Here is a 22,442-nt window from a genome sequence, read left to right as displayed (position 1 = left end):
ATAGCACCAAATCTTAGCCGTCAGTTGGGACATATCAAACCATTGAGATTCCTCAGTACCGTGAGGACGTGCCTTACCATTTTAGCCCATATGGTGTGTCACATCTACAAATTTAGCCTCAATTTCCAGAATATTTTGTGTATAAAATCCCTATTCAGGAATCAGCCAGGGTACACAAAACGACAAGTAAATATATAGATACAGACGTAAATAAAGCGTAAAATACTTACAAAAGAGGCACTTAGTCCTCATCCTGAAAAGAAAGCAGCAGCAGTGGAAAAAAACGATCCTAGCGGGGCTTCATCTCCACTCCACAGGCAAAACTCAACTGGGGTATAAGTCTGAGTCCTCTAACTTCGTCTTCAACTCAGAAACACTACACTTCTGAAAAGGGGGAATAATAATAAGGCTGAGTACAACCACCGTACTTAGCAAACCACACCAACGATGCATTCGTGCAAGGAAAAACGAACAGGGTATATGGCTATGCATAAAGACGGTTGTAAACATTTTATAGTTTAAAACAATAAAACGGTTGATCAATTAAAGACAATATTAAATCTCCACTGAACAACGCTACACCATGTTGAATAGGCCTAACCATTCCACCCGAACTAAACCAATTCATTAAGTCAAGTTACTTAATGGAGTGGGTCTAATCACGGTGAATCTGATTGATCGCCCATAACTGTGGGCACGGCTATTTGAATAGTTTTACTCTAGCCAGAGGTGCACAACTATACCCATAAGACACAACCCACCGTCATGTCACTGTGTCCGCACAGACACGTCACCATGGCGAGTGATTGTGACAAAACCCTTCACATAACTCCCCCTAACCAATCGCACCCACTTCAGGTTTCGCCCCACCCCTAAACCGGCAGTGGGCAGCCCCCCTTGCACCTAGGGGAATCCAGAAGCCGCATAGGCCATCGCAGGGCCCATCCAAACTCCATCATGCCCACCCTTGCCTCGGTACGTCAGAAAGGTGAAAGCTATACTACAAGTCTAGCAGTTGCCCATTCTTGTTTGTGATAAGCGTGGTAAAGTCTTTCAGGGTTTCCCATGAATCGGTCCTTAATTGCCATGGGTGCGACTAGCAAAACCTTACACCCACAGCCTACCATTAAGCCATATTTTAGTTGGATAATTACGACCAATAAAACATGGCCATATGTCCCAAGCTCGTGGCTCATTAGGACACTAGAGTAAAATAATGTAATTATCTCATTATGTGAGCTAGTGGTAATTGAGCATGGCTAAGCATAACATAATTCTAGTAAGATCAACATAAGTGACACAAGCTAGCCAAATTATCACCTAAGGTTTGACAAAGGACGGATGTCAAGTAAATGGTATAAGCAAGCAGATAGGTGATCCCATAATCCCATGTAATTAGCAAGACATGCAATTTTATTAGCAACCAATAAAACATTTATAAATTAGGTTCAACTCAAGGGGAATGTGTGACTTGCATTGATTCTTGAAAAGATCTTTCAAACTCTTTTCCTTGCGAACGCGACCTTCCGAAACGGCGGAATCTACGTGCTGGCACGCAAAATGAGGAAAAATACTAATAAAAACCAAATAAACAGTATATTAAAAGTAAGCAAACATGTAGATCTCAATTTTAGATGAATTTGGCAAGTTGAATGACTCAATTCGGAGTTCGTATGAATTAGTTATGAATTTTAGAAGTTTTAAACTATTTAAATGAATTTTTGGAATTAAACCAAATTATTTTGCAATTAATAATTATTTTATCGAAGGAAAAGGATGATAGTGACGTCATCATGATACTGACGTCATCAAAGGGACTGGTGGGGACACGCGGGCCCCACGAGTCGGCGGCACAAGGAGAGCGGTCCACGGTGGACTTAGTCCACCACGGTGAGGGCACGGGGACACCATGTGGACGGCTACGTGGCAGCCACAGCGGCATGGCATGGCCCGGACACGGGCTCGGCTTAAGCTAGCTCGGCCGGACGTGGCGCTGCGGCGGCGCGCGGCCACCGACCTTGGTCCTTACAAAGGGGTTGGTCTTACCTCCTACAGGCATAGTAGAAAAAACCGGACCTGGGACTGACCCGGTGAGCTCGTCGGTTCACCGGTTCACCGGTCGCGGTTCTATGTATTAGTTAAATTAGTGTTCATTCCATTCAACAGCAAGGAGATTAGCATGGTGGTGGTTGAGTTGCCATTTGGACCAGCCGACCAGGGATTGATTCCCCACATTGCAGCCATTTTTGAAACAAAAAAAACATAGCTGGGCCTTAGGACTTGACTGGCCCATTACGAAAAAATGTCATCTGACGGCCCAGTACGTGTGAATCGGCCGGTTCAGAAGTCTCCAGTTTGACGGTTTCTCATTCATGTTCACACCGGGTCAATTGCATGAATGGTCTTTATAGCAAATCGAACCGGTGAAAAAATGTCATCTAACAGCCCAGTACGTGTGAATCGGCCGGTTCAGAAGTCTCCGGTTTGACGGTCGGTTCAGAAGTCTCCGGTTTGACGGTTTCTCGTTCATCCGGTTCACACCGGGTCAATTGCATGAATGGTCTTTATAGCAAACCGAACCAGTGAGGAAGCTGGTTTCGGTTTTTTCCGGTTGGACTGTCGGTCCGGTCCCTTTTTTTACTATGCCTACACTTAGTACTCACCACCACCCCAGCAAGGAAACCCAAGACCGGTTCTGTGAAGGAAACTTGGTCCTTTCCAAAATTTTGCAATGTCTTCCTATTTCGTGTCTAGGTTTGAAATTAGGGTGTTAACACTTTCTTTAAGAAATTGATGGTCGTCATCACTGACGCCAGAGAATGAGAAGAGTTCACTAGCTGGACGAAGGTGTTGGACATCGTTGGCGTGCTACCCATCACTTGCTCCTCTGGTTCAGACTTCAGACATTGAAGATGATGCCCTTGCCATTCTATTGTGATCCCCACGGCCGGGGCTAGATGACTGAAATTTTCACCAAAATTGGGTCACCTAATGGCTAGAAAGTACCGTTTGTTAACTCGACGGTCAGTCCATTACACGAAGGTATATTGGATAACATACCCACCATTTCTATTCTACTTAAATATGGCGATCCCTACCACTAATATTTGGCCCCACAATCGATCTATACTATTACACCACCTCCAACGAGTCTTCTCCCATTTCACTGGTGTCTCTACGCAAATTTTGAAATCACTGTACAATAAGGAAAATCATAAAGTACTACTTGAACTAAATATATGCTTCATTGACTTAATTGGCTACGAAACCAATTTGTTTGTTGTAACGCACAAGCTCTTGGCTAGTGGATCCTAAAATGAAGATTTACTTTCTCGTGCCAACGAACATATGTTGCCGTCTAAGGTTACTTACATGTGGGTCAGGAGGGTAGATCCTCACTTTTAATCTAAATGGATGGATGGTATATGATCAATTGTTTTTTCTTGCACAAACATTATGCTACCAGATAAAGTGCTTTTGTTTTCAGCGAATTGATTCTCGTGGCAAAGGAATCTATTATTAGAAAAGGGAAAAGTTTATTTACACCCTCTAACTTTTGTGCTTGTCTAAAATACACCCCCAATTACGAAACTGGATATAATACAACCTCTAACTATTAAAACCGGACACTTTAATCCATAAGCTGTTTTTATGGTGGTTTTGGTACACGTGGACGACAACTATATAAATGCTCCACGTCAGCGGTTATAGGCCAAAGCCAGATGTTTCTCCCTTCGGCGGGGTTTGCACTGTGGTCGAGGGGGAGGAGGAGGACCGACCCATCTTCTTCCTTCCTCTCCCTCTCTTTCTTCCTTCCCCCCTCCCTTTGTGTTAGTTGCCGCTGCTTGCAAGGCAAACACCGAAGGGAGAAAAAACATCTGGCTTTGGCCCATATATATAACCGCTGACGTGGAGCATTTATATAGCTGGCATCCACGTGTTCCAAAACCACCATAAAAACAACTTATGGATTAAAGTGTGCGGTTTAGTTGGAGGGTGTATTATATCCGGTTTTGTAATTCGGTCGTGTATTTTAGACAAGCATAAAAGTTAGAGGGTGTAAAATTCAACTTTTCCCATTAGAAAAATAGCACTTGCTGAATCCGTTAGATTTAGTAACAAATACTTAAAACATATAGGATTGTTACATCAAACCACGAGAAAAGGAAGTAGTTAATTTGTGCAATAATTTGCATTTTAGTACTGAACTATACCCACACTCAACATGTTGTTCCAATACAAATACTAGAGAGTGGTTGTGGAAAGTAGAAAATTAAATAAGTCTACCTATATAAATGAATCAAAGCTAGAACAATAATTGTTTCTGTTTACAGTAAATAGAAGATATGCATGAATGCATATACATATCTGCTACAATAATTGCCATATATCTGATATTTGTTTTTAATGAGACATATGCTCATTAAATAAAGTAAATTCTGTCGTAATAAAGCATGCCATCCTACCTATATTCTACGTATTTATGTTATAGGCATATCGTCACAAACCCGAGGTCTTTTATTCATACGAAAAAGTACGAATTACCCTCCCAACTATCACGGTCGTCTGAATTACCCCCATGAACCATAAAACCGGACATTCTTCACCCCCAACTATGCAAACCGGACGAATTACCCCCTCAAACCAATTCAGGGCGGTTTTGCCCAACGTGGCGCACACGTGGCAATCCAGTCAGCGTTTTTTAATTAAAAAATCGTGGGACCCGCCTGCCATACTCTTCTCTTCTTCCTATCTCTCTATTCTCTCTCTCTCTCTCTCGCTCGCTTTTTCTCTCTCGCGGCTCACGCTGCGCGCACGGTGAGTACGGCGCGGGGATGGGCGGTCGGCGACGGCGGAGGTAGCCGCGGTGGCGAGGCGAGGCGGCGGCGGAGGCAGCGAGCGCGGGGAGGCGAGCGGCGGGGCAGGGCGGCGGAGGAGGCGAGCAGCAGCGGGAGCTCACGCTGCTCGTGGAGGAGGCGAGGCGACGGTGGCAGGGTGCGGCGGAGGAGGCAGCGACGGCGGCGAGGCGAGGCTGCGGCCGATGAAAGATGGGGGAAGGGAAAGGCGTGGCGGTCGGCGGCGGCGGAGCTCCCCTCTCCCCCTCTCCCTCCTCCCGTCGTGAGGCCCTCGAGGCAGTGGAGCTCGACCGGGCTCGCCGGCCGCCTCTTCCCTCTCTACCACCTCGCCTCGCCGCCGCCGCTGCCTCCTCCGCCGCACCCTGCCGCCGCTCGCCTCCCCGCGCTCGCTGCCTCCGCCGCCGCCTCGCCGCAGCCGCAGCCGCTGCCTCCACCATCGCCGTCCTCGTCGTCCCTGCAAGCTGCGAGAGAGAAAAAGCGAGAGAGAGAGGAAGAAGAGAAGAGTATGGCAGGTGGGTCCCACAATTTTTTAATTAAAAAAACGCTGACTGGATTGCCACGTGTGCGTCATGTTGGACAAAACCGCTCTGAATTGGTTCGAGGGGGGTAATTCGTCCGGTTTGCATAGTTGGGGGTGAAGAATGTCTGGTTTTGTGGTTCAGGGGGTAATTCGGACGACCGCGATAGTTCGGGGGGGGTAATTCGTACTTTTTCCTTATTCATATAACTGTATGTACTTATCTGAGAGAAGTTGCAATCCTTTGCATAACGCCACAAGATGTCAGCCTTTTTCCTCCTAGTATTTGTGGTTTGGTTGAGTCGTGTTTGCACAATATCATACTGTTATGAGTATCCTATGGATCTTTTATAACCTAATGGTGTTTTATCCTCGAAAAGGTTTTGTCAACTCAGATATGGTGACATGATGGCAAGTGGAGCTTCCCCTAATGGATTGGAACCGAATCAAATACCACATGTACGTCCGAAAATACTCGAAACCTATGTTCTTCCATAATTTTCTACATTGATTTACCTAAGTAAGGTATGCATCATTCTTGCAAAATTTATTTTATTCCTTGTGTTAGGTGTAATCTTTTTTGTTTTGCTACACATATGCCTTTATTCTTCACAAAATAATATAGCTCTTCACATAAAGTTTGCTTTGAGGTTAACTATATGACCAATAACAAAGGCTCAATAAATAGTCTTAGAAAAACAGCATTGCCCAAAAGAGTGTAGTCTGGTACGCACATTGTTGAGCGTTTGTAACCACTGAGTATGGAAAGGCCAAAATATGGTCACGATTCTAGACATATAAGGTTTAGTGCAATTAGGGTCTATATATATTTTTTTTTTTGGTGGGGAAGGGGGGACTGCGTACTCTGAGCAATGGTACCAAATATATTAATTACTGTACTTCCTCCATTTCACAATATAAGTTATTCTAGCATTTTTCACGTTCATATTGATGTTAATGAATATATATATATATGTGTATATGTATATATACATATATATATATATATATATATATATATATATATATATATATACACACACACATTAACATTAATATGAACGTGGGAAATGCTAGAATGACTTACATTGTAAAACAGAGGGAGTAGTTTAGAAAAAACAAAAGAGCCTGATGTGGTCTCCAATAAAGAAGTTTTTGAACAACTTCCCATATAGTAAGAAAGCACATGAATGTCCATTGTAGAACAAGACTAGATCCTAACACTTGAGGCAAAGAGAAGACATGCTATAGGAAATTAAATCTACTATATATAGAGCTATGGTAGCATAGTGCACTGACAGTTGTTACCGGAGTTATATGCTTTTGGATTATTTGTTGTAAAAGTATATTCAACCTCTAGAAATGTGGGTTGCATAGTAAAGACCGACTCGGAGAGTATTACTTGATAAAATCTTCTTTTGTTGTACTCACTCTGTTCCTAAATATTTGACGCCGTTGACTTTTTTAAATATGTTTGTCCATTTTTCTTATTTAAAAACTTTTGTGAAATATGTAAAACTATATGTATACATAAAAGTATATTTAACAATGAATCAAATGATAGTAAAAGAATTAATAATTACTTAAAATTTTTTGAATAACAAGAACGGTCAAACATGTTTTAAAAAGTCAACAGCGTCAAATATTTAGGGACGGAGGGAGTAGTTTGCAATATATCCATCAAGCACAACACCTAAAACTGGATTTGCCGGTGCCATCGCAACTTTTGATTTTTACGAGTTTCCAAATACAAAGAATGGATCACAAACTTCAGCTCAAATTTGGTTACAGAATGACCAAAACAGTGAAGTTGATCTCATTATATCTGGATGGGAGGTAAGAGTTTTCTCTGTTTCTAACATGCAAAACTACCATCAACTAGCACTAACCTCAGAAATATATCTGTTTTGTAGATTAATCCAGAATTATACCTGGATATAGTAAAGCCCTTTTTTTTGTATATTGGACGGTACGAATCAATTTCACAAGTGTTTATTATTTCTGATATAAGTGTTTAAGAACTGCTTAGTAAACATTATTCTTCTAATTCGGTTTGTCAGACGGATGGAACCAAATCAACTGGCTGCTCTAACTTGGATTGTACTGGCTTTGTACCAGTAAATGGGGCTCCTATTACTCCTGGCAATACTCTAGATCACAACACTGGACAAACCAAAATCACATTGAAGATATTTTATGTAAGAATTTCTAAAAGGGTGTATGCATAGCAAATAATATCTTAATTGCCTTTTGTTGAAGATATTTTAAACTTTTTTTGCAACGTATTACATCCAAATCCACCATGTCTTGAAACCTTGAAAACATAGGTCCCTAGCCAAAAACTATTTGGGTTAATCCCATGTGAGGCTGATTTGGACCCTCTTGGCATGAACATGACATTGCACAATTGTCCCCATGTATCATTAATAATTGAACACAATCGTCATGCATGTGTGGCAATAGCAGTGACCCCTTCTTGATAGACAATGATGGATCATTGAAGTACACGTACAAAACTAAACTTATAAGGAGATATATCTCGTCGTAGTGAGGAAGAGAGATCTGGAAGTTATAGGGCCCATGGCCAATTTGACACTGTCTGATGGGCCTGCTTGCCAAAGAGGATCCCAGTTAGAAACATGAAGAATCAAATGTAATTAGAGGTGGCAGTGAAAGTTTTTTCTAGATAGTAAGAGTTGAGGGCCCAAAACAATAGTTTTTCCTATCATAAGTTTCTTCTAGTCAACAAAAATTAATAATCCTTGAGATTTGACCAATATTTGGCTAACTTTCAACATGTTCTTAGCACCAACACATGTTATTAAAACATTTGTATACAATACATGCAAATGCACAACTTGATGATTAGCATACAACATGGTAAATAATTGCATTTGTATTATAACAAACACTTCTCACTTTTGAAAATTGTATTATAGAGTCATGATGATGGTGATTGGTGGCTACACTTTGAGAATAACATAGGCAGTCTTAGCGCAATCGGGTATTGGCCAAATAGTCTTTTCAAAAGGTTAGACCATGCCACGGTTGTAGCATGGGGTGGATATACCTAGGGGCGGATGTAGAAAGTAGCAAGAGTGGGGGCCAAGGATCTACCGCTTAGGTAGACTAAGGAAGTAAAAAGTGTCAAGGGGACATCTGCCCCCACTCGCTGTAAAATTGAGTGGGGGCCAAGGCCCCCACTTCTTACACTCTAGATCCGCCCCTACACTGTGTCTTACCAGATTCTAGTACTCCAATAGGCAATGGGAAATGGCTAGAAAAAGGTTCAACCTCTATACAAAACATTCAATTTATTGATAAAGATGGACAAGGATATGTTCCCCATTGGCCTGGCAATATTCACCATTGCAACCCACAAGAAATGTTATCAAGCTAATATCTTTCAAGATGACATGTTTTACTATGGAGGACCTGGTGGTTGCACCAATTAGGTTATGTTTTCAATTGTTGTACTTTCATTGTCTAAAAAAAACTTAATGGAATAAACAATTATCTTGTACTATATAATAAGTGTAGTAAAGAAATTATTATAACAAAAAGAGTCGGTGACCAAGACAAATCCCTGGCCCGACTAAAATCCTATTAAAAGTACTCTCAGATGTCTGTAATATCCGTTGTCACCAAGATTTGTACTTCACCGCTGCAGTGCTTCTTTAACTTTATTTCATTTGTTTTCTCTTTATTTATCTTCTCACTTCTCTCCACCTTATTATTTGTACTAGCTTGTGGCTAGCATTTGAAGCCTTATTGTACATGCTCTAAGGAAATATTTTTTCCTTAAGCAACATAAATGTTCTCCTTTGATTGTTATGATAATTGATGTTATGGCATATTTGAAGACATGCCTTGAAAAATATTCCATTTGCTCTCACTTCTGAATTAATTTGAACCGTGCTAATAAGTCGTAAGGCTTCAAAGAATATAACGAGATGTGCATCGCACCATCACTAATAGACTATACGAGATCTATAGGTCATAGATAAATTATGCAGGATTTGACCATTGGAACATCACTCGCATTATCTTTGAAATTTTAAGATACAAGCAACGAATTTAGATAGTTCAAACTTAAAAGAAATGCAAGGTTAAGGGGCCGATTTTGCCAGTCTATCAACAAAACTTGATATGAAGAATCAAATATCCAAAACCGATTAAGAAAATCAAAGCAAGAAATGGGTAGATTGTATTCTTTTTCCCTTGAATAACTTTTCTTGTAATTTCTTATCAATGTTTTCGATAAGGTAACCCATATGACATACATGTGTATGCTATGTATTCTTTTTTCATATTTTTCCACTGTGTTTTTATATAGAGTTTTGATGAGGCACTGACATCGCACGGTGAATGCCTAAGGAGAAGTATTAGGAAACTTTGGAATTGGCCCATGAAGGCATGACCCAAATACATTTATCGGGGCCATCACCAAAACCTTCCATACATGGATCATTACTATATAAAGAAAAAGGGTTGTTCATTTATATATTTGATGAAAGGATTGTATTGAGAAAGAGAGTCACACCATAAACATTTGTGTCTTCACTTTGATTTAGACACTGTATAACCCCATTTGACTATTTTGTAGTGGTAGTAGGGTTTTTTTTTTAAAGAATGGTATTTTTTACCCGACCTCTACATCCAACCGGATATATGTAGCCGATTTGATCTCAGGATCTTGGGGTGCTACTCAGGTCACTGCAACCACTAGGCTACATGTCCTTACATGGTAGTTGGGGTTATATAATAATAATTTCTATAGTATTAATTTCTCTAAATATGTGTCATGAGAGATACACCCTTGGGGGCCAAGCGCTAGTTGTTGTTTTCCAATCCAGCATCCGACCTCGATCGAACTGACGTACTCGTCGCCACTATCATGAAACATCATATGTGTATTGCGCTCTAATTAGAAATATATATAAATATAAATATAAATAAATATATATATATATATATATATATATATATATATATATATATATATATATATATATATAGACACACACACACATACTACACTCACTTCCAGCTGCTGCACCAACCGAACCGAAGATGTGACGGCGAGTGAATGCGTTGGCTAATTACAGAGTATAAGCTTGCTTCCTCTCTCCCTCTTTCTTCACAACTGTTGAGTTGTGATCCAAATTAATTTGCACTTAATAAAGGCCAGCTTCTGCCGGAGCGAAGTGGAGGCCCTGTCGGAGGCTGCGTGGGAGCAAAGTGGAGGCTGAAGCTGGCCCATTGGGTTGTGCACCTGGGGGCGCCCCGCGGTACGGATCGTTATCCCTTTTAGGGTTCCACCATATATATACCTCTTGTAAGCCACCGTGCGGCATTGTAACCTCACCCCGATATAGCGAAGATATTTTGCTAGCTGGCGGCCGTGGTTTTTTCTCTCCTGCTTTGGGAGGGTTTTCCACGTTAAATCTCATGTCTTATATGATTGATTTATTGTTCTTTATCGTTTGTTTGCCTATCGTTTCCTAACAAGTGGTATCAGAGCTTGTTCTAAGATTAGGGTTTCGTGATGGCATCGATGAAGTATGATCTACCGCTGCTAGACTACAAGACAAGATTCTCGCTGTGGCAAGTTAAGATGCGGGCTGTTCTGGCGCAATCTTCGAATCTTGATGAGGCGCTGGAAAGCTTCGGGAAGAGGAAGAAGGATGAATGGATCGCTGAGAAGCAGCAGAAAGATCGTAAGGCTCTGTCGCTGATCCAACTTCATCTATCTAATGATATTTTGCAAGAAGTGTTGCAGGAAAAAACTGCTCCAGATCTTTGGCTCAAACTAGAATCGATCTGCATGTCTAAGGATCTAACCAGTAAGATGCATATGAAGATGAAGTTGTTCATGCACAAGTTGCAGGAGAGTGGTTCTGTGTTGAACCACATATTGGTTTTCAAGGAGATCGTTGCCGACCTAGTGTCAATGGAGGTACAATTTGATGATGAAGGTTTAGGTCTTCTACTGTTATGGTCACTGCCTAGTTCATATGCAAATTTTTGTGACAACATACTATTAAGCCATGATGAACTAACCCTTGCGGAAGTTTATGAGGCACTCCAAAATAGGGAGAAGATGAAAGGTATGGTTCAGTCTGATGCGTCGGCCTCCAAGGGCGAAGCATTGCAGGTCAGAGGCAGATCTGAGCAGAGAACCTACAACGACAACAATGATCGTGACAAGAGCTAGAACGGTAGAGGCCGTTCGAAGCCCAGAGGTAAAAAGTTCTGTAAGTATTGCAAAAAGAAAAATCACTTCATTGAAGAATGTTGGAAGCTGCAGAATAAGGAGAAAAGGAAATCTGATGGTAAGGCCTATGTTGTTACCAGTGCTGAAAACTCTGATTCAGGAGATTGTCTTGTTTTTTTTGCTGGTTGTGTTGCTGGTCATGATGAATGGATACTTGATACTACATGCTCGTTTCATATCTGCATTAACAGAGATTGTTTTAGTTCTTACAAGTCTGTGTAGAATGTAGATTTTGTGCGTATGGGAGATGATAACCCACGTGAGATCGTGGGCATTGGCTCTGTTCAGATCAAGACACATGATGGCATGACACGCATGCTGAAAGATGTGAGACGCATACCAGGGATGACGAGAAATCTCATCTCTCTCAGCATACTTGATGCAGAAGGATACAAATACTCTGGTTTAGGTGGAGTTGCAAAGGTATCAAAAGGTTCTCTCGTTTATATGATAGGTGATATGAATTATGCAAACTTATATGTCCTTAGAGGAAGTACATTACATGGTTCTGTTATCGCTGCTGCTGTTTCTAAAGATGAACCTAGTAAGACTAACCTGTGGCATATGCGTCTTGGATATATGAGTGAACTTGGTATGATAGAATTGATCAAGAGGAACATGCTGGATGGCTGCACTCAGGGTAACATGAAGTTCTGTGAGCACTGTGTTTTTGGTAAGCACAAGAGGGTAAAATTCAATACCTCAGTTCATCGCACCAAAGGTATACTTGATTATGTACACGCTGATTTGTGGGGGGCTTCTCGCAAGCCCTCTCTTGGTGGTGCTCGTTATATGCTTACCAGTATTAATGATTACTCTAGAAAAGTGTAGCCTTATTTCCTGAAACATAAAGATGGTACTTTTGCTGCTTTTAAAGAGTGGAAATTTATGATAGAAAGGCAAACTGAAAAGAAGGTAAAAGTACTTCGCACTGATAATGGTGGTGAATTTTGTTCGGATGCTTTTGATGATTACTTCAGGAAGGAAGGCATTGTTAGGCATCACACCATCCCGTACACTCCACAGCAGAATGGTGGTCATACCAGGTGGTTCTGATGAGGAGCAGCAATATGTCAGCGTGCAGGTGGAGCATGTGGATGATCAGGAAACTGAAATTGTTGATAATGATGTTCATGATACTGTTCAACACTCACCTTCTGTTTTGTAGCCACAAGATGAACCTATTGCACATCGCAGAACAAAGAGGAGTTGTGGAGCTCCAGTCCGTCTTATTGAGAAATGTGATATGGTTTATTATGCTTTTAGTGTTGAACAGGTGGAGAATACTCTTGAGCCAGCTACATACACTGAAGCTGTTGTTTCTGGTGATCGTAAGAAGTGGATCTCAGCTATGTAGGAGGAGATGCAGTCTCTTGAGAAGAATGGCACATGGGAGCTTGTGCACTTGCCAAAACAGAAGAAGCATGTTTGTTGTAAATGGATCTTCAAAAGAAAGGAGGGTTTATCTCTCAGCGAGCCTCCGAGGTTTAAGGCAAGGTTAGTAGCAAAAGGTTTCAGTCAGATTGGTGGTGTTGATTATAATGATGTGTTCTGTCCAGTTGTAAAGCATAGTTCAATTCGCACATTCTTCAGTATTGTTACTATGCATGATCTTGAGCTTGAGCAGCTAGATGTGAAGACAACATTTTTACATGGAGAGCTTGAGGAGGAGATATACATGGACCAATCAGAAGGGTTCATAGTACCTGGTAAGGAGGATTATTTTTGCAAGTTGAAAAGATCCTTGTATGGTTTGAAACAGTCTCCTCGTCAATGGTATAAAAGGTTTGATTTATTTATCTTGTCACATGACTTTAAGAGGTTTGAATTTGATAGCTGTGTGAACATTAAATTTGTTAATGGATCACCTATATACTTGCTGTTATATGTTGATGATAGGTTGATCGCTGCCAAGAGCAAGGAAAAAATCACTACATTTAAGAAACAGTTGAGTAGTGAGTTTGATATGAAGGATCTTGGTGTTGCTAAGAAAATTCTAGGTATGGAAATCACTAGAGACAGAAATTCTGGTTTGTTATTTCTTAGTCAGCATAGTTACATTAAGAAGGTTCTTCAGCGTTTTAACATGCATGATGCAAAGCGTGTTAGTACTACTATTGCACCTCATTTTAAGTTATCAGCTTTATAATGTGCTAGTACTGATGAGGATGTAGAATACATGTCAAGAGTTCCATATTCTAGTGTTGTTGGTTCTTTGATGTATGCCATGGTTTGCTCCCGTCCAGATTTATCTTATGCTATGAGTTTGGTTAGTAGATACATGGCTAATCCGGGTAAAGAACATTGGAAAGCTGTTCAGTGGATTTTCATGTACCTTAGAGGAACAGCTGATGCTTGCTTGAAGTTTGACAGGACTGATAAGGGGCTTGTTGGCTATGTAGATTCAGATTTTGCTGCTGATTTGGATAAGAGAAGGTCACTCACAGGTTATGTGTTTACTATTGGTAGTTGTGCTGTGAGTTGGAAGGCAACATTGCAGCCTGTTGTTGCCCAGTCTACCACTGAAACAGAATACATGGCTATTGCTGAAGCATGTAAAGAATCTGTTTGGTTGAAAGGATTGTTTGCTGAGCTTTGTGGAGTTGATTCTTGCATTAACTTGTTTTATGATAGTCAAAGTGCCATATACCTCACTAAAGATCAGATGTTTCATGAGAGTACAAAACACATTGACATCAAGTACCATTATGTTCGCGATATATTCGCGCAAGGTAAGTTAAAGGTATGCAAGATAAGCACTCGTAACAATCCTGTTGATATGATGACAAAGCATGTTCATGTTGCTAAGTTTGAGCTTTGCTCTAGCTTAGTTGGTATAGTGGTTTAGCCCAAGAGGCTATTTGGTGCCGGAAATGCTTTTGTCTTTGTTGTGTTCAGGGGTGAAGGATTGCTTCATGCTACAAGAAGGAATTTGTCTCAAGGTGTAGTTTGTTGAGTTGTGATCCAAATTAATTTGCACTTAATAAAAGTCAGCTTCTGCCGAAGCGAAGTGGAGGCCCTGCTGGAGGCTGAAGCTGACCCATTGGGTTGTGCACCTAGGGACGTCCAGGGGTGCGGGGCGGAGCCCCCACGGTACGGATCATCTTCCCTTTTAGGGTTCCAACATATATATACCTCTTGTAAGCCGTTGTGCGGCGTTGTAACTTCACCCCGATATAGTGAAGATATTTTGCTGGCTGGCACCCATGTTTTTTCTCTCTTACTTTGGGAGGGTTTTCCACGTTAAATCTCGTGTCTTCTGTGATTGATATATTGTTTTTTATCATTTGTTTGCCTATCGTTTCCTAACGACAGCACCTGCTTAATTAAGCCACTTTCATGCATGTCTTCGTCCTTGTCACCGGCAGCCGGAACGCGTCTGGGCGCCGTCGCCGATCGCCGAACGTCGTCGTCTCTCCATCAGTGTTACCGGAGCGCCGACCAGGCCCCTTCCCGCCGCCCATCGGCCGGTCGCCGTGGATCGGACAAGCTAGCTAGCTAGCTAGTCTCGCTGGTGAGCAAAAACTTGGGTGGTGTTTGAATATCTAAAGTTGAGTTGAGGATGAAGATAAAAATTAAGTGTTTGATATAAAACGAGATAGTAATAACGTATGATTAATTGATTTTTAATTATTATAAACTTGAAAAATAGATTAATATGATATTTTAGAACAATTTTCATATAGAAAGTTTTCGCACGTAACACACTGTTTAGCAGTTTGAAAAACGTGTCACTTTTATCCAAAAGTTTATTCAAGAAAAGAATAGGGCACACTTTTATCCAGAAAGTTTATCGAACTTTTGATCAGAATTAATCTTTCGCATACGTACACGTAGACCATCTAAATTGATGTCAGTTCAATTTCTTTGCATATATACTCGACCCTTAATTTCACCCTAGAAATTCTGTTTTGTTTTGCTTTGCTGTTAAATAGTACTATAAGCTTTACATGTTTATCAGTTGTAATTCGGTCATTATCTAAAAAATTAGTTGTAATTCGGTGGGGAGAAATGAAATAGGAGAGACGGATTGATATAATGTTTATTTATACTTATAAAATTATTGTCTTGTAAATGCTAATGTACTTAATTGCTATTACTACTTATAAAACTCGATCTACTTGTAAAATGTCTTGTAAATGCTAATGCAGTACGAGGACATATTCTCGTAGTAGTAAACCACCGCACATTAAATCTCCGTGTAAACGACAACTGAAATGTCATCTGAAATCACACAAACTAAACAATCCTACGTACATATAGATAAGATGGTGATGAACAGCGTGTGAAAAATCTTTGTTCAAATTCGACTTCATTGTGAATTATAAAAAGAAAAAAAAGTACGAATTACCCTCTCTCTCACACTCTTCCTCTCTCTCTCTTACCGACTCATGGCGGGCGAGGCAGGGCGCGAGCGAGGTGGAGGGCGGCACGCGGTCGGCGGTGGCGCGAGGTGAGGTGCCGATGGGCGAGCTTGCCGCCGGACATGCCGTGGAGGTAGGCGAGCCCCTGCGCCGCGTCCTGCGCCAGCTTCAGCCTCGTCTGCCACTCCAGCGGAACACGCGCCGGTCCTCGATTCTCTGAAAGAATCCATTGCCATCGTCATCGTGTAGACATTGATGAGAAGAAGCCATGAGAGGTGTCAGGAGAGAGAGGTTACGGACCATGGAGGAGGCTGTGGAGGCTGCCATTGGGGACGTAGTCGAAGACGAGGAGGAGCTCGTCGGCCGACGCGTAGAAGGCCGCGAAGGCTGACGACGTTGGCATGCCGCCGCGTGCCCTTCTCCCGCACGAGCTCCCGCTTCCGCTGCTCGTCCTCCCGGGTCACGCCTTCCCTCCACCGCATCCTCTTCACCACCACCACCTCGCAAGAGACGCTGGCGTTGTCCATGATGACGTTGTCGCCTCCCTTGGCCCCCGCGCGCCGCCGCCGACTGCACACCCCTGCGCGCCGCCTCCACCTCGCTCGCGCCGCCGCCCACCGCCCGCCCCCACGCGCCGCCGCCGACTGCACGCCCCGGCGCGCCGCCTCCACCTCGTCTCGCGCCGCCCTCCGCCTCGCTCGCGCCCTGCCTCGCCCGCCGTGAGACGGTAAGAGAGAGAGGTGAGAGAGAGAGAGGTGAGAGAGAGTATGAGTGTATGACAAGTGGGTCCCACAAAAATTTTTTAAATGGAATGCTGACTGGGCTGCCACGTGTACGCCAGATAGACCAAAACCACCGCGGATTGGGTCGAGGGGGGTAATTCGTCCGGTTTGCATAGTTGGGGGTGAAGAATGTCCGGTTTTGTGGTTCAGGGGGTAATTCAGACGACCGCGATAGTTCGGGGGTAATTCGTAATTTCGAACTGGACAATTGTCCAGTTGGTTATTTGAATTTTCATCTTTTTAACTTAAAATGAACTCAAATTTGGAAAATATTTCTCGCATAACTATTCATCATCATCATATTTACATATGAGATTTTCTTTGTGATTTTAGATGTCGTGGTTTGCACGAAGCCACGAATTTTCATCTAAGGTGGTGTTTGAATCTCTTGAAGATGAAGATGAATATAAAGATTAAGCGTTTTACATAAAACGATGTGGTAATAACGTGTGATTAATTGAGTTTTAATTATTAAAAACTTGAAAAATAGATTAATCTAATATTTCAAAACAACTTTCGTACAGAAAATTTTCGCACGAAACACACAGTTTAGCAGTTTGAAAAGCATGACACGAGTATCCAAAATTTTAAGAAAAGTTGTCATTTTTTTTCTAATCGGTCTATCTCCATCCTATTATATTGCGTGTATTCATTTTCTTCGACCAAATAAATCATTCGGCAAGTCTCTCTTTGACGCTGTATCCGTCGATCTACTCTGCTATGCTAGCTTGTATCCTCACTACGCTTCTAATGGTGTCATTAATTTGCACTTCTTCCGGGGAATCAATCAAAGATAATATGATCTGCTGCTCAGTGCTGGCATGTTTTTGCCTGGATGTCTATACGATTTTTTTTTTGTTTCATTCTTGATAGTAGCCTTGTTTGATTTTGATTGGTCACTTTCGTTCGTGAGATTGGTGAATCGGTTTTTGCTCAAAATATTGCGCCGTATACATATTAACTTCTATATATTACTACTTTCTTTTTCAAGAGTCTCATGCTAATCAACTGTTCTTAGTCTTAATTAGTTCTATACAGTGAGTGCTAGAACTATTAAAATGCAGGATTTAAAGTTTACAGTGTAAGATTTAAAAATTGGGTAATTTTAATTATCATCCTTTAAAATATACCAACTGATACCACATTTTTTAGATACGCGCAAGCTACGATAGCATAAATCAAAATATTTCTACTATGTAAATCAAAAACCATGCAAGTATTATATCATAGATCGTTACCACTCGACGCGCTGCGCATCGGAAGAAAGCGCTAAGAAGGCGAAGGAACCCTCGTGATGTAGCGCATGTCGATGTAGAGGAAGTAGTCGATCGCACCGGCTCCCTCCTCGTCCGTTCTCCTCGCCGTACTCCCACGCTGATCAGCACCGCAAAGCAGCGGCGTCTCTACCGGTATCCACACGTATAGAGACAGAACGCCATGCGCAAATGTGCTAGCAGCCGCGCGTGGCTAGGGTTTTGCTCGGGGAGGGGAGTGGCGGCTAGGGTTTCTCACGTGATGCAATACTTCTGCCGGTCACACCCCTCACGAATATATAGGATCCGTGACTCGGGCCTCCAAGACCCGTAGGACTCCTATTTGAATCCCTATCCGAATTAAGCTCATATTGGATCTCCATCTAATCTCCTTATTCCAGCCCATTAAGCGTGCGACCCTGTAGATTCATGTACACCCGGCTGTAACCAGAAAACTCCTTTTCTGTCCACGTGTCAACAGCGGCCCCTAGCAGAACGTATTGACCCACCGGGCATACATAAAAATAATATCGACTGAACCTCTAGTATATACATGTATGAACCCCTTTGTCTCACGATATCGATTAAGCTCAAGGCTAGATATGTGCCATCATCTAATAGCTCAATCATTCACTCGAACCTATGATAGATTATATAACTTATGATTGGCTCCTCAATCACCTTTGTCAAGGCCATGCACTTTTATAATCTATAACATCGAGGGGCTCAGAGATATCTCTCTATAGGAGAGGCAAATCCCATCTTGATTATTCATATCCCACTACATATTTCATAGCATACCCGAAAACTACTTTTATAATTACCCAATTACGAAGTAGCATTTAGCAGTCCCTAAGTAAGCTACTACATATGTTGGGAACCATGATAATCTCAGATCTAAGGATTTAACACCAACACTAAATGAGATCACTGATAACACAACACATATGGCTCTTGCAGTGTCTCATGTTGGGTCTATCCAACAACCTGTTCCCCAACATATGTCCACATTATTAATTTGGTATCTCTATACCATGATCTATGAGACATGATCATCAATTAATACATATGCTGATCATTTAAACATATTTATTTCATATATGATATTTGATCAGGGATCCTTTAGAAATAGTAGCATACAACATAAAGAGTCTCATAAAAGAGTCACATATTCATTAACCAATAATGAGTTATTTATTTCAAGAAACAATGTCGGATAAATATGTAAACATAATATGTGATACAATCATCTCTATGATTATCTCTAGGGTATATCATTGTTTTATAGTGTGTAAACCTCAATTAGTAAAATTTCTCTTAAAAAAATTCATTGCAAATGTATGAACAGTGCTATCTAGTCCTTCTAATCATTCATAGATAATGTAATAATAATAGTTAATCTTGTTGTTGCATTGGTAATTTTTCGTTCACATTCCTATTCGAATAATTAATAAACCGCAGATCAATTCGTAGAAGGATACGTACGTGATTTTCTTTGGCTTTCTGATTAGGACGACCTACCAAGAATGCCAAGTTGTTTTACTTATATTACCAATTCCCACGTGAGTCTTGTTATATTTTTTTTATTTTTTAGAGAAAGATATTTTTTACCTGGCCTATATATCCAACCAAATATATATAGCCTTTTCTAAATTAGAAACTTAGCCTATCATATCATACAGTGAACTTACCAATTCCCGCCCATCATATCATACAGTGAACTTACCGATTCCCGCGTGCGTCTTGTTATATGTACATGATGTACTGTTAAATATCTATTTAACCGATTATATTCAATACTCTCCTCGTCCAATAAAAAAACCAACTTCTGGCTACGAATTCTCATAAAAAAACCAAGCACTATATATGCATGGCAATATCTTTAGTAGATCGAATTTGATGGAAGTGTAAAATTGGTAAAATGCTGGCTGCCTACCTAACCCTATTTCAGACTACGTTTTGCATACCCTAAGCTATATATCATAGTTTCGGTACTGGCTATACATTCCAACATAACCAAAACTAAATAGCTAAAGATATGAAAAAAATTAAGCAACAAATATTTATGAGTTTTCGTTTTGCAGGTGTTATTTTACGATGGGGCAATCAGTGGTTCCGCACTCTCTCAGTGGCAGTTTTTGGATTCTGATAGTTTCGGTCGGATATATTCGGAAATTTTTGAATTCGGAAATGAATTTGGATTTTTTTCGGATATGAAAATGAATATGATATAGGTGATATCCGTCAGATATTATCCGGTATTTTCCATCGGATATCCGACTTACACATAAGGCCCATAAGCTAGCCCAACCCAAAGAGGAGGCAAATCAGACTTCATAGAAAAAATAAACTTCAAATTAAATTTTATGATAATAAATGAACTTATATAAAAAAGTTGTCAAAAACAAAGTTGTAGAACTCATTGAGATCTACCAATTTTATTTTGGTCATTTCTCCATCCGAGTTTGATTGAACTATATAAAATTTGAATTTTAAAATATAAGAAATTCAAATATATTTTTGGGGTAGTAAATGATTTCAAATGGAAAAATTGTCAAAAACAAAGTTGTATAACTTATCAAGATCTATAACTTTTATTTTGTTCATTTTTCTAGATGACTTTGTTTGAATAGTTTGAATTTGAATTTGAAAATATGACAACTTCAAACAATATTTTCATATAATAAATGATTTCAACTGAAAAAGTCATCAACAACAAAGTTGTATAACTCATCGAGATCTATAACTTTTATTTTGGTCATTTCTTCATCCGATAAAGTAATAGTAGCATTGTTCATAAATTTACATCTCTCATTTGGTTTTATAAACTATAAAAGAGATGTAAATTTTATGAACAATATTACTATCACTTTATCGGATAAAGAAATGACCAAAATAAAAGTTATATGTCTTGATGAGTTCTACAACTTTTATGTTCATAACTTTTTCAACTGAAGTTATTTACTGCTTCAAAATATCATTTGAAGTTTTAAAATTCAAATTTTTAATTAATAAAACAAAGTCACAAAAAATTAGCTAAAACAATAGCAGTAAAAACACAATAACATGATAGAGCATGATTTTAGAAACAAAATAGCAAAAATCGTTTGTGACTAGTGAGGGGTTTTTATATTCCGATTAATATTCGTCACCGCATTCATTTTGCTTCGTATTTGCTCCGTATTTGTATTTGATAATATTCGATTCCGTTTTCATATCCGGGTTTCTGATTCCGAAAAAAATTATGAAAACAAATATGATAGAGCTAGTTTCTAACCGTATTCGATCCGTTTTCATCCCTAGTCTCACAGTAGTTTTTATGATAGTTGTTCTTGTCTATCTTATTTATAAGGTATGGCCTAATCTTTTTGCTAGTGAGACAGTCCTAGCAGCTGCAGAGGAAAGGGTGCCACCTCATGTCGCCTTTGCAACTATAGAGGACACACTACCAGTAGATGCTAGTAGGGAGTGTCCACTTTGTTTAGTGGATTATGAGACTCAGGAGGTGACAATGTTGTCCTGCTGTTAACGACGAAATTTGGTAAGCATCGGAGTTATCATCGGCTTAGAGTCAGTATCAGCTTTGGAGTCCTAGGATAGGCCGATGATGAAATTATCAATCGCCAGTAGTGGTATTCTTGATGGATTCGAGTAAAGACCAATTAAAGGAAACTTATCTTGAAGAGTCCGAGTTCAAGAAGGATGAGACATGGTAGTTTATCTATTAATTAGCCAGGGTTTATTTTTCTTTTATCTTTAGAAAAGTGTGTTTAGTGTCCGATAAGGACTTTATGTTTTCCTTTTATCTTTAGGAAAGTTTCTTTCTTGTCCTACAAGGACTAGTACCTCCCCATGGGTTTAAATATGTACACCCAGAGTCATTGTGATCAATCTCTCGATCAATACAACTACTCTCGGCGTATCGCCACCTTCTTTACCGAGGTTTTTACTTATCATCCGGCGGAATTTGGCACCTAACGCGGGGCTGCATCGGCTTTCGATCTCCGGCGAAGGGGTAAAGTCCTACGTTCCGCCGGCCCTGGCAATTGTATCATCTACATCGGCGTCGTTCAAGGCTGCATCAGTATATTCGACCTCTTGGATCACTCCAGTTTGTTTGATATATTTGCATACTTGATATCTCAATTCTATCTCTAATTGCATTGTGTTTAGAGACGCATCGGTTTAGTTGGGACTGTCTCGGTTAGGTCTGATCTCCTGTCTTAGCCGATATATCTCTACAATCACAATGTTGTTATAAATAGATTTGTTATATCCATCACATTAGTCAGATCTATCGGCTCATCAAGTATTAGATTATCATATACAATCTCGTGTTGCATCGGTTAGGTCTGACCTACTAGATTGTTGTTGATAATATAAACCTTGATGA

General features: G+C 40.5%; 1 pseudogene; it reads left to right on the top strand.

Moving 5' to 3' along the window:
* The first annotated feature begins 7,165 nt into the window (after positions 1 to 7,165).
* On the top strand, positions 7,166 to 8,828 carry LOC127755650 (uncharacterized; annotated as a pseudogene).
* Positions 8,829 to 22,442: the final 13,614 nt, after the last annotated feature.

Source organism: Oryza glaberrima, chromosome 11 (assembly GCF_000147395.1).
Source record: "Oryza glaberrima chromosome 11, OglaRS2, whole genome shotgun sequence".
NCBI lineage: Eukaryota > Viridiplantae > Streptophyta > Magnoliopsida > Poales > Poaceae > Oryza > Oryza glaberrima.
The sequence above is the reverse complement of the archived record's forward strand: the minus strand, read 5'-3'. Positions and strand labels throughout refer to the sequence as shown.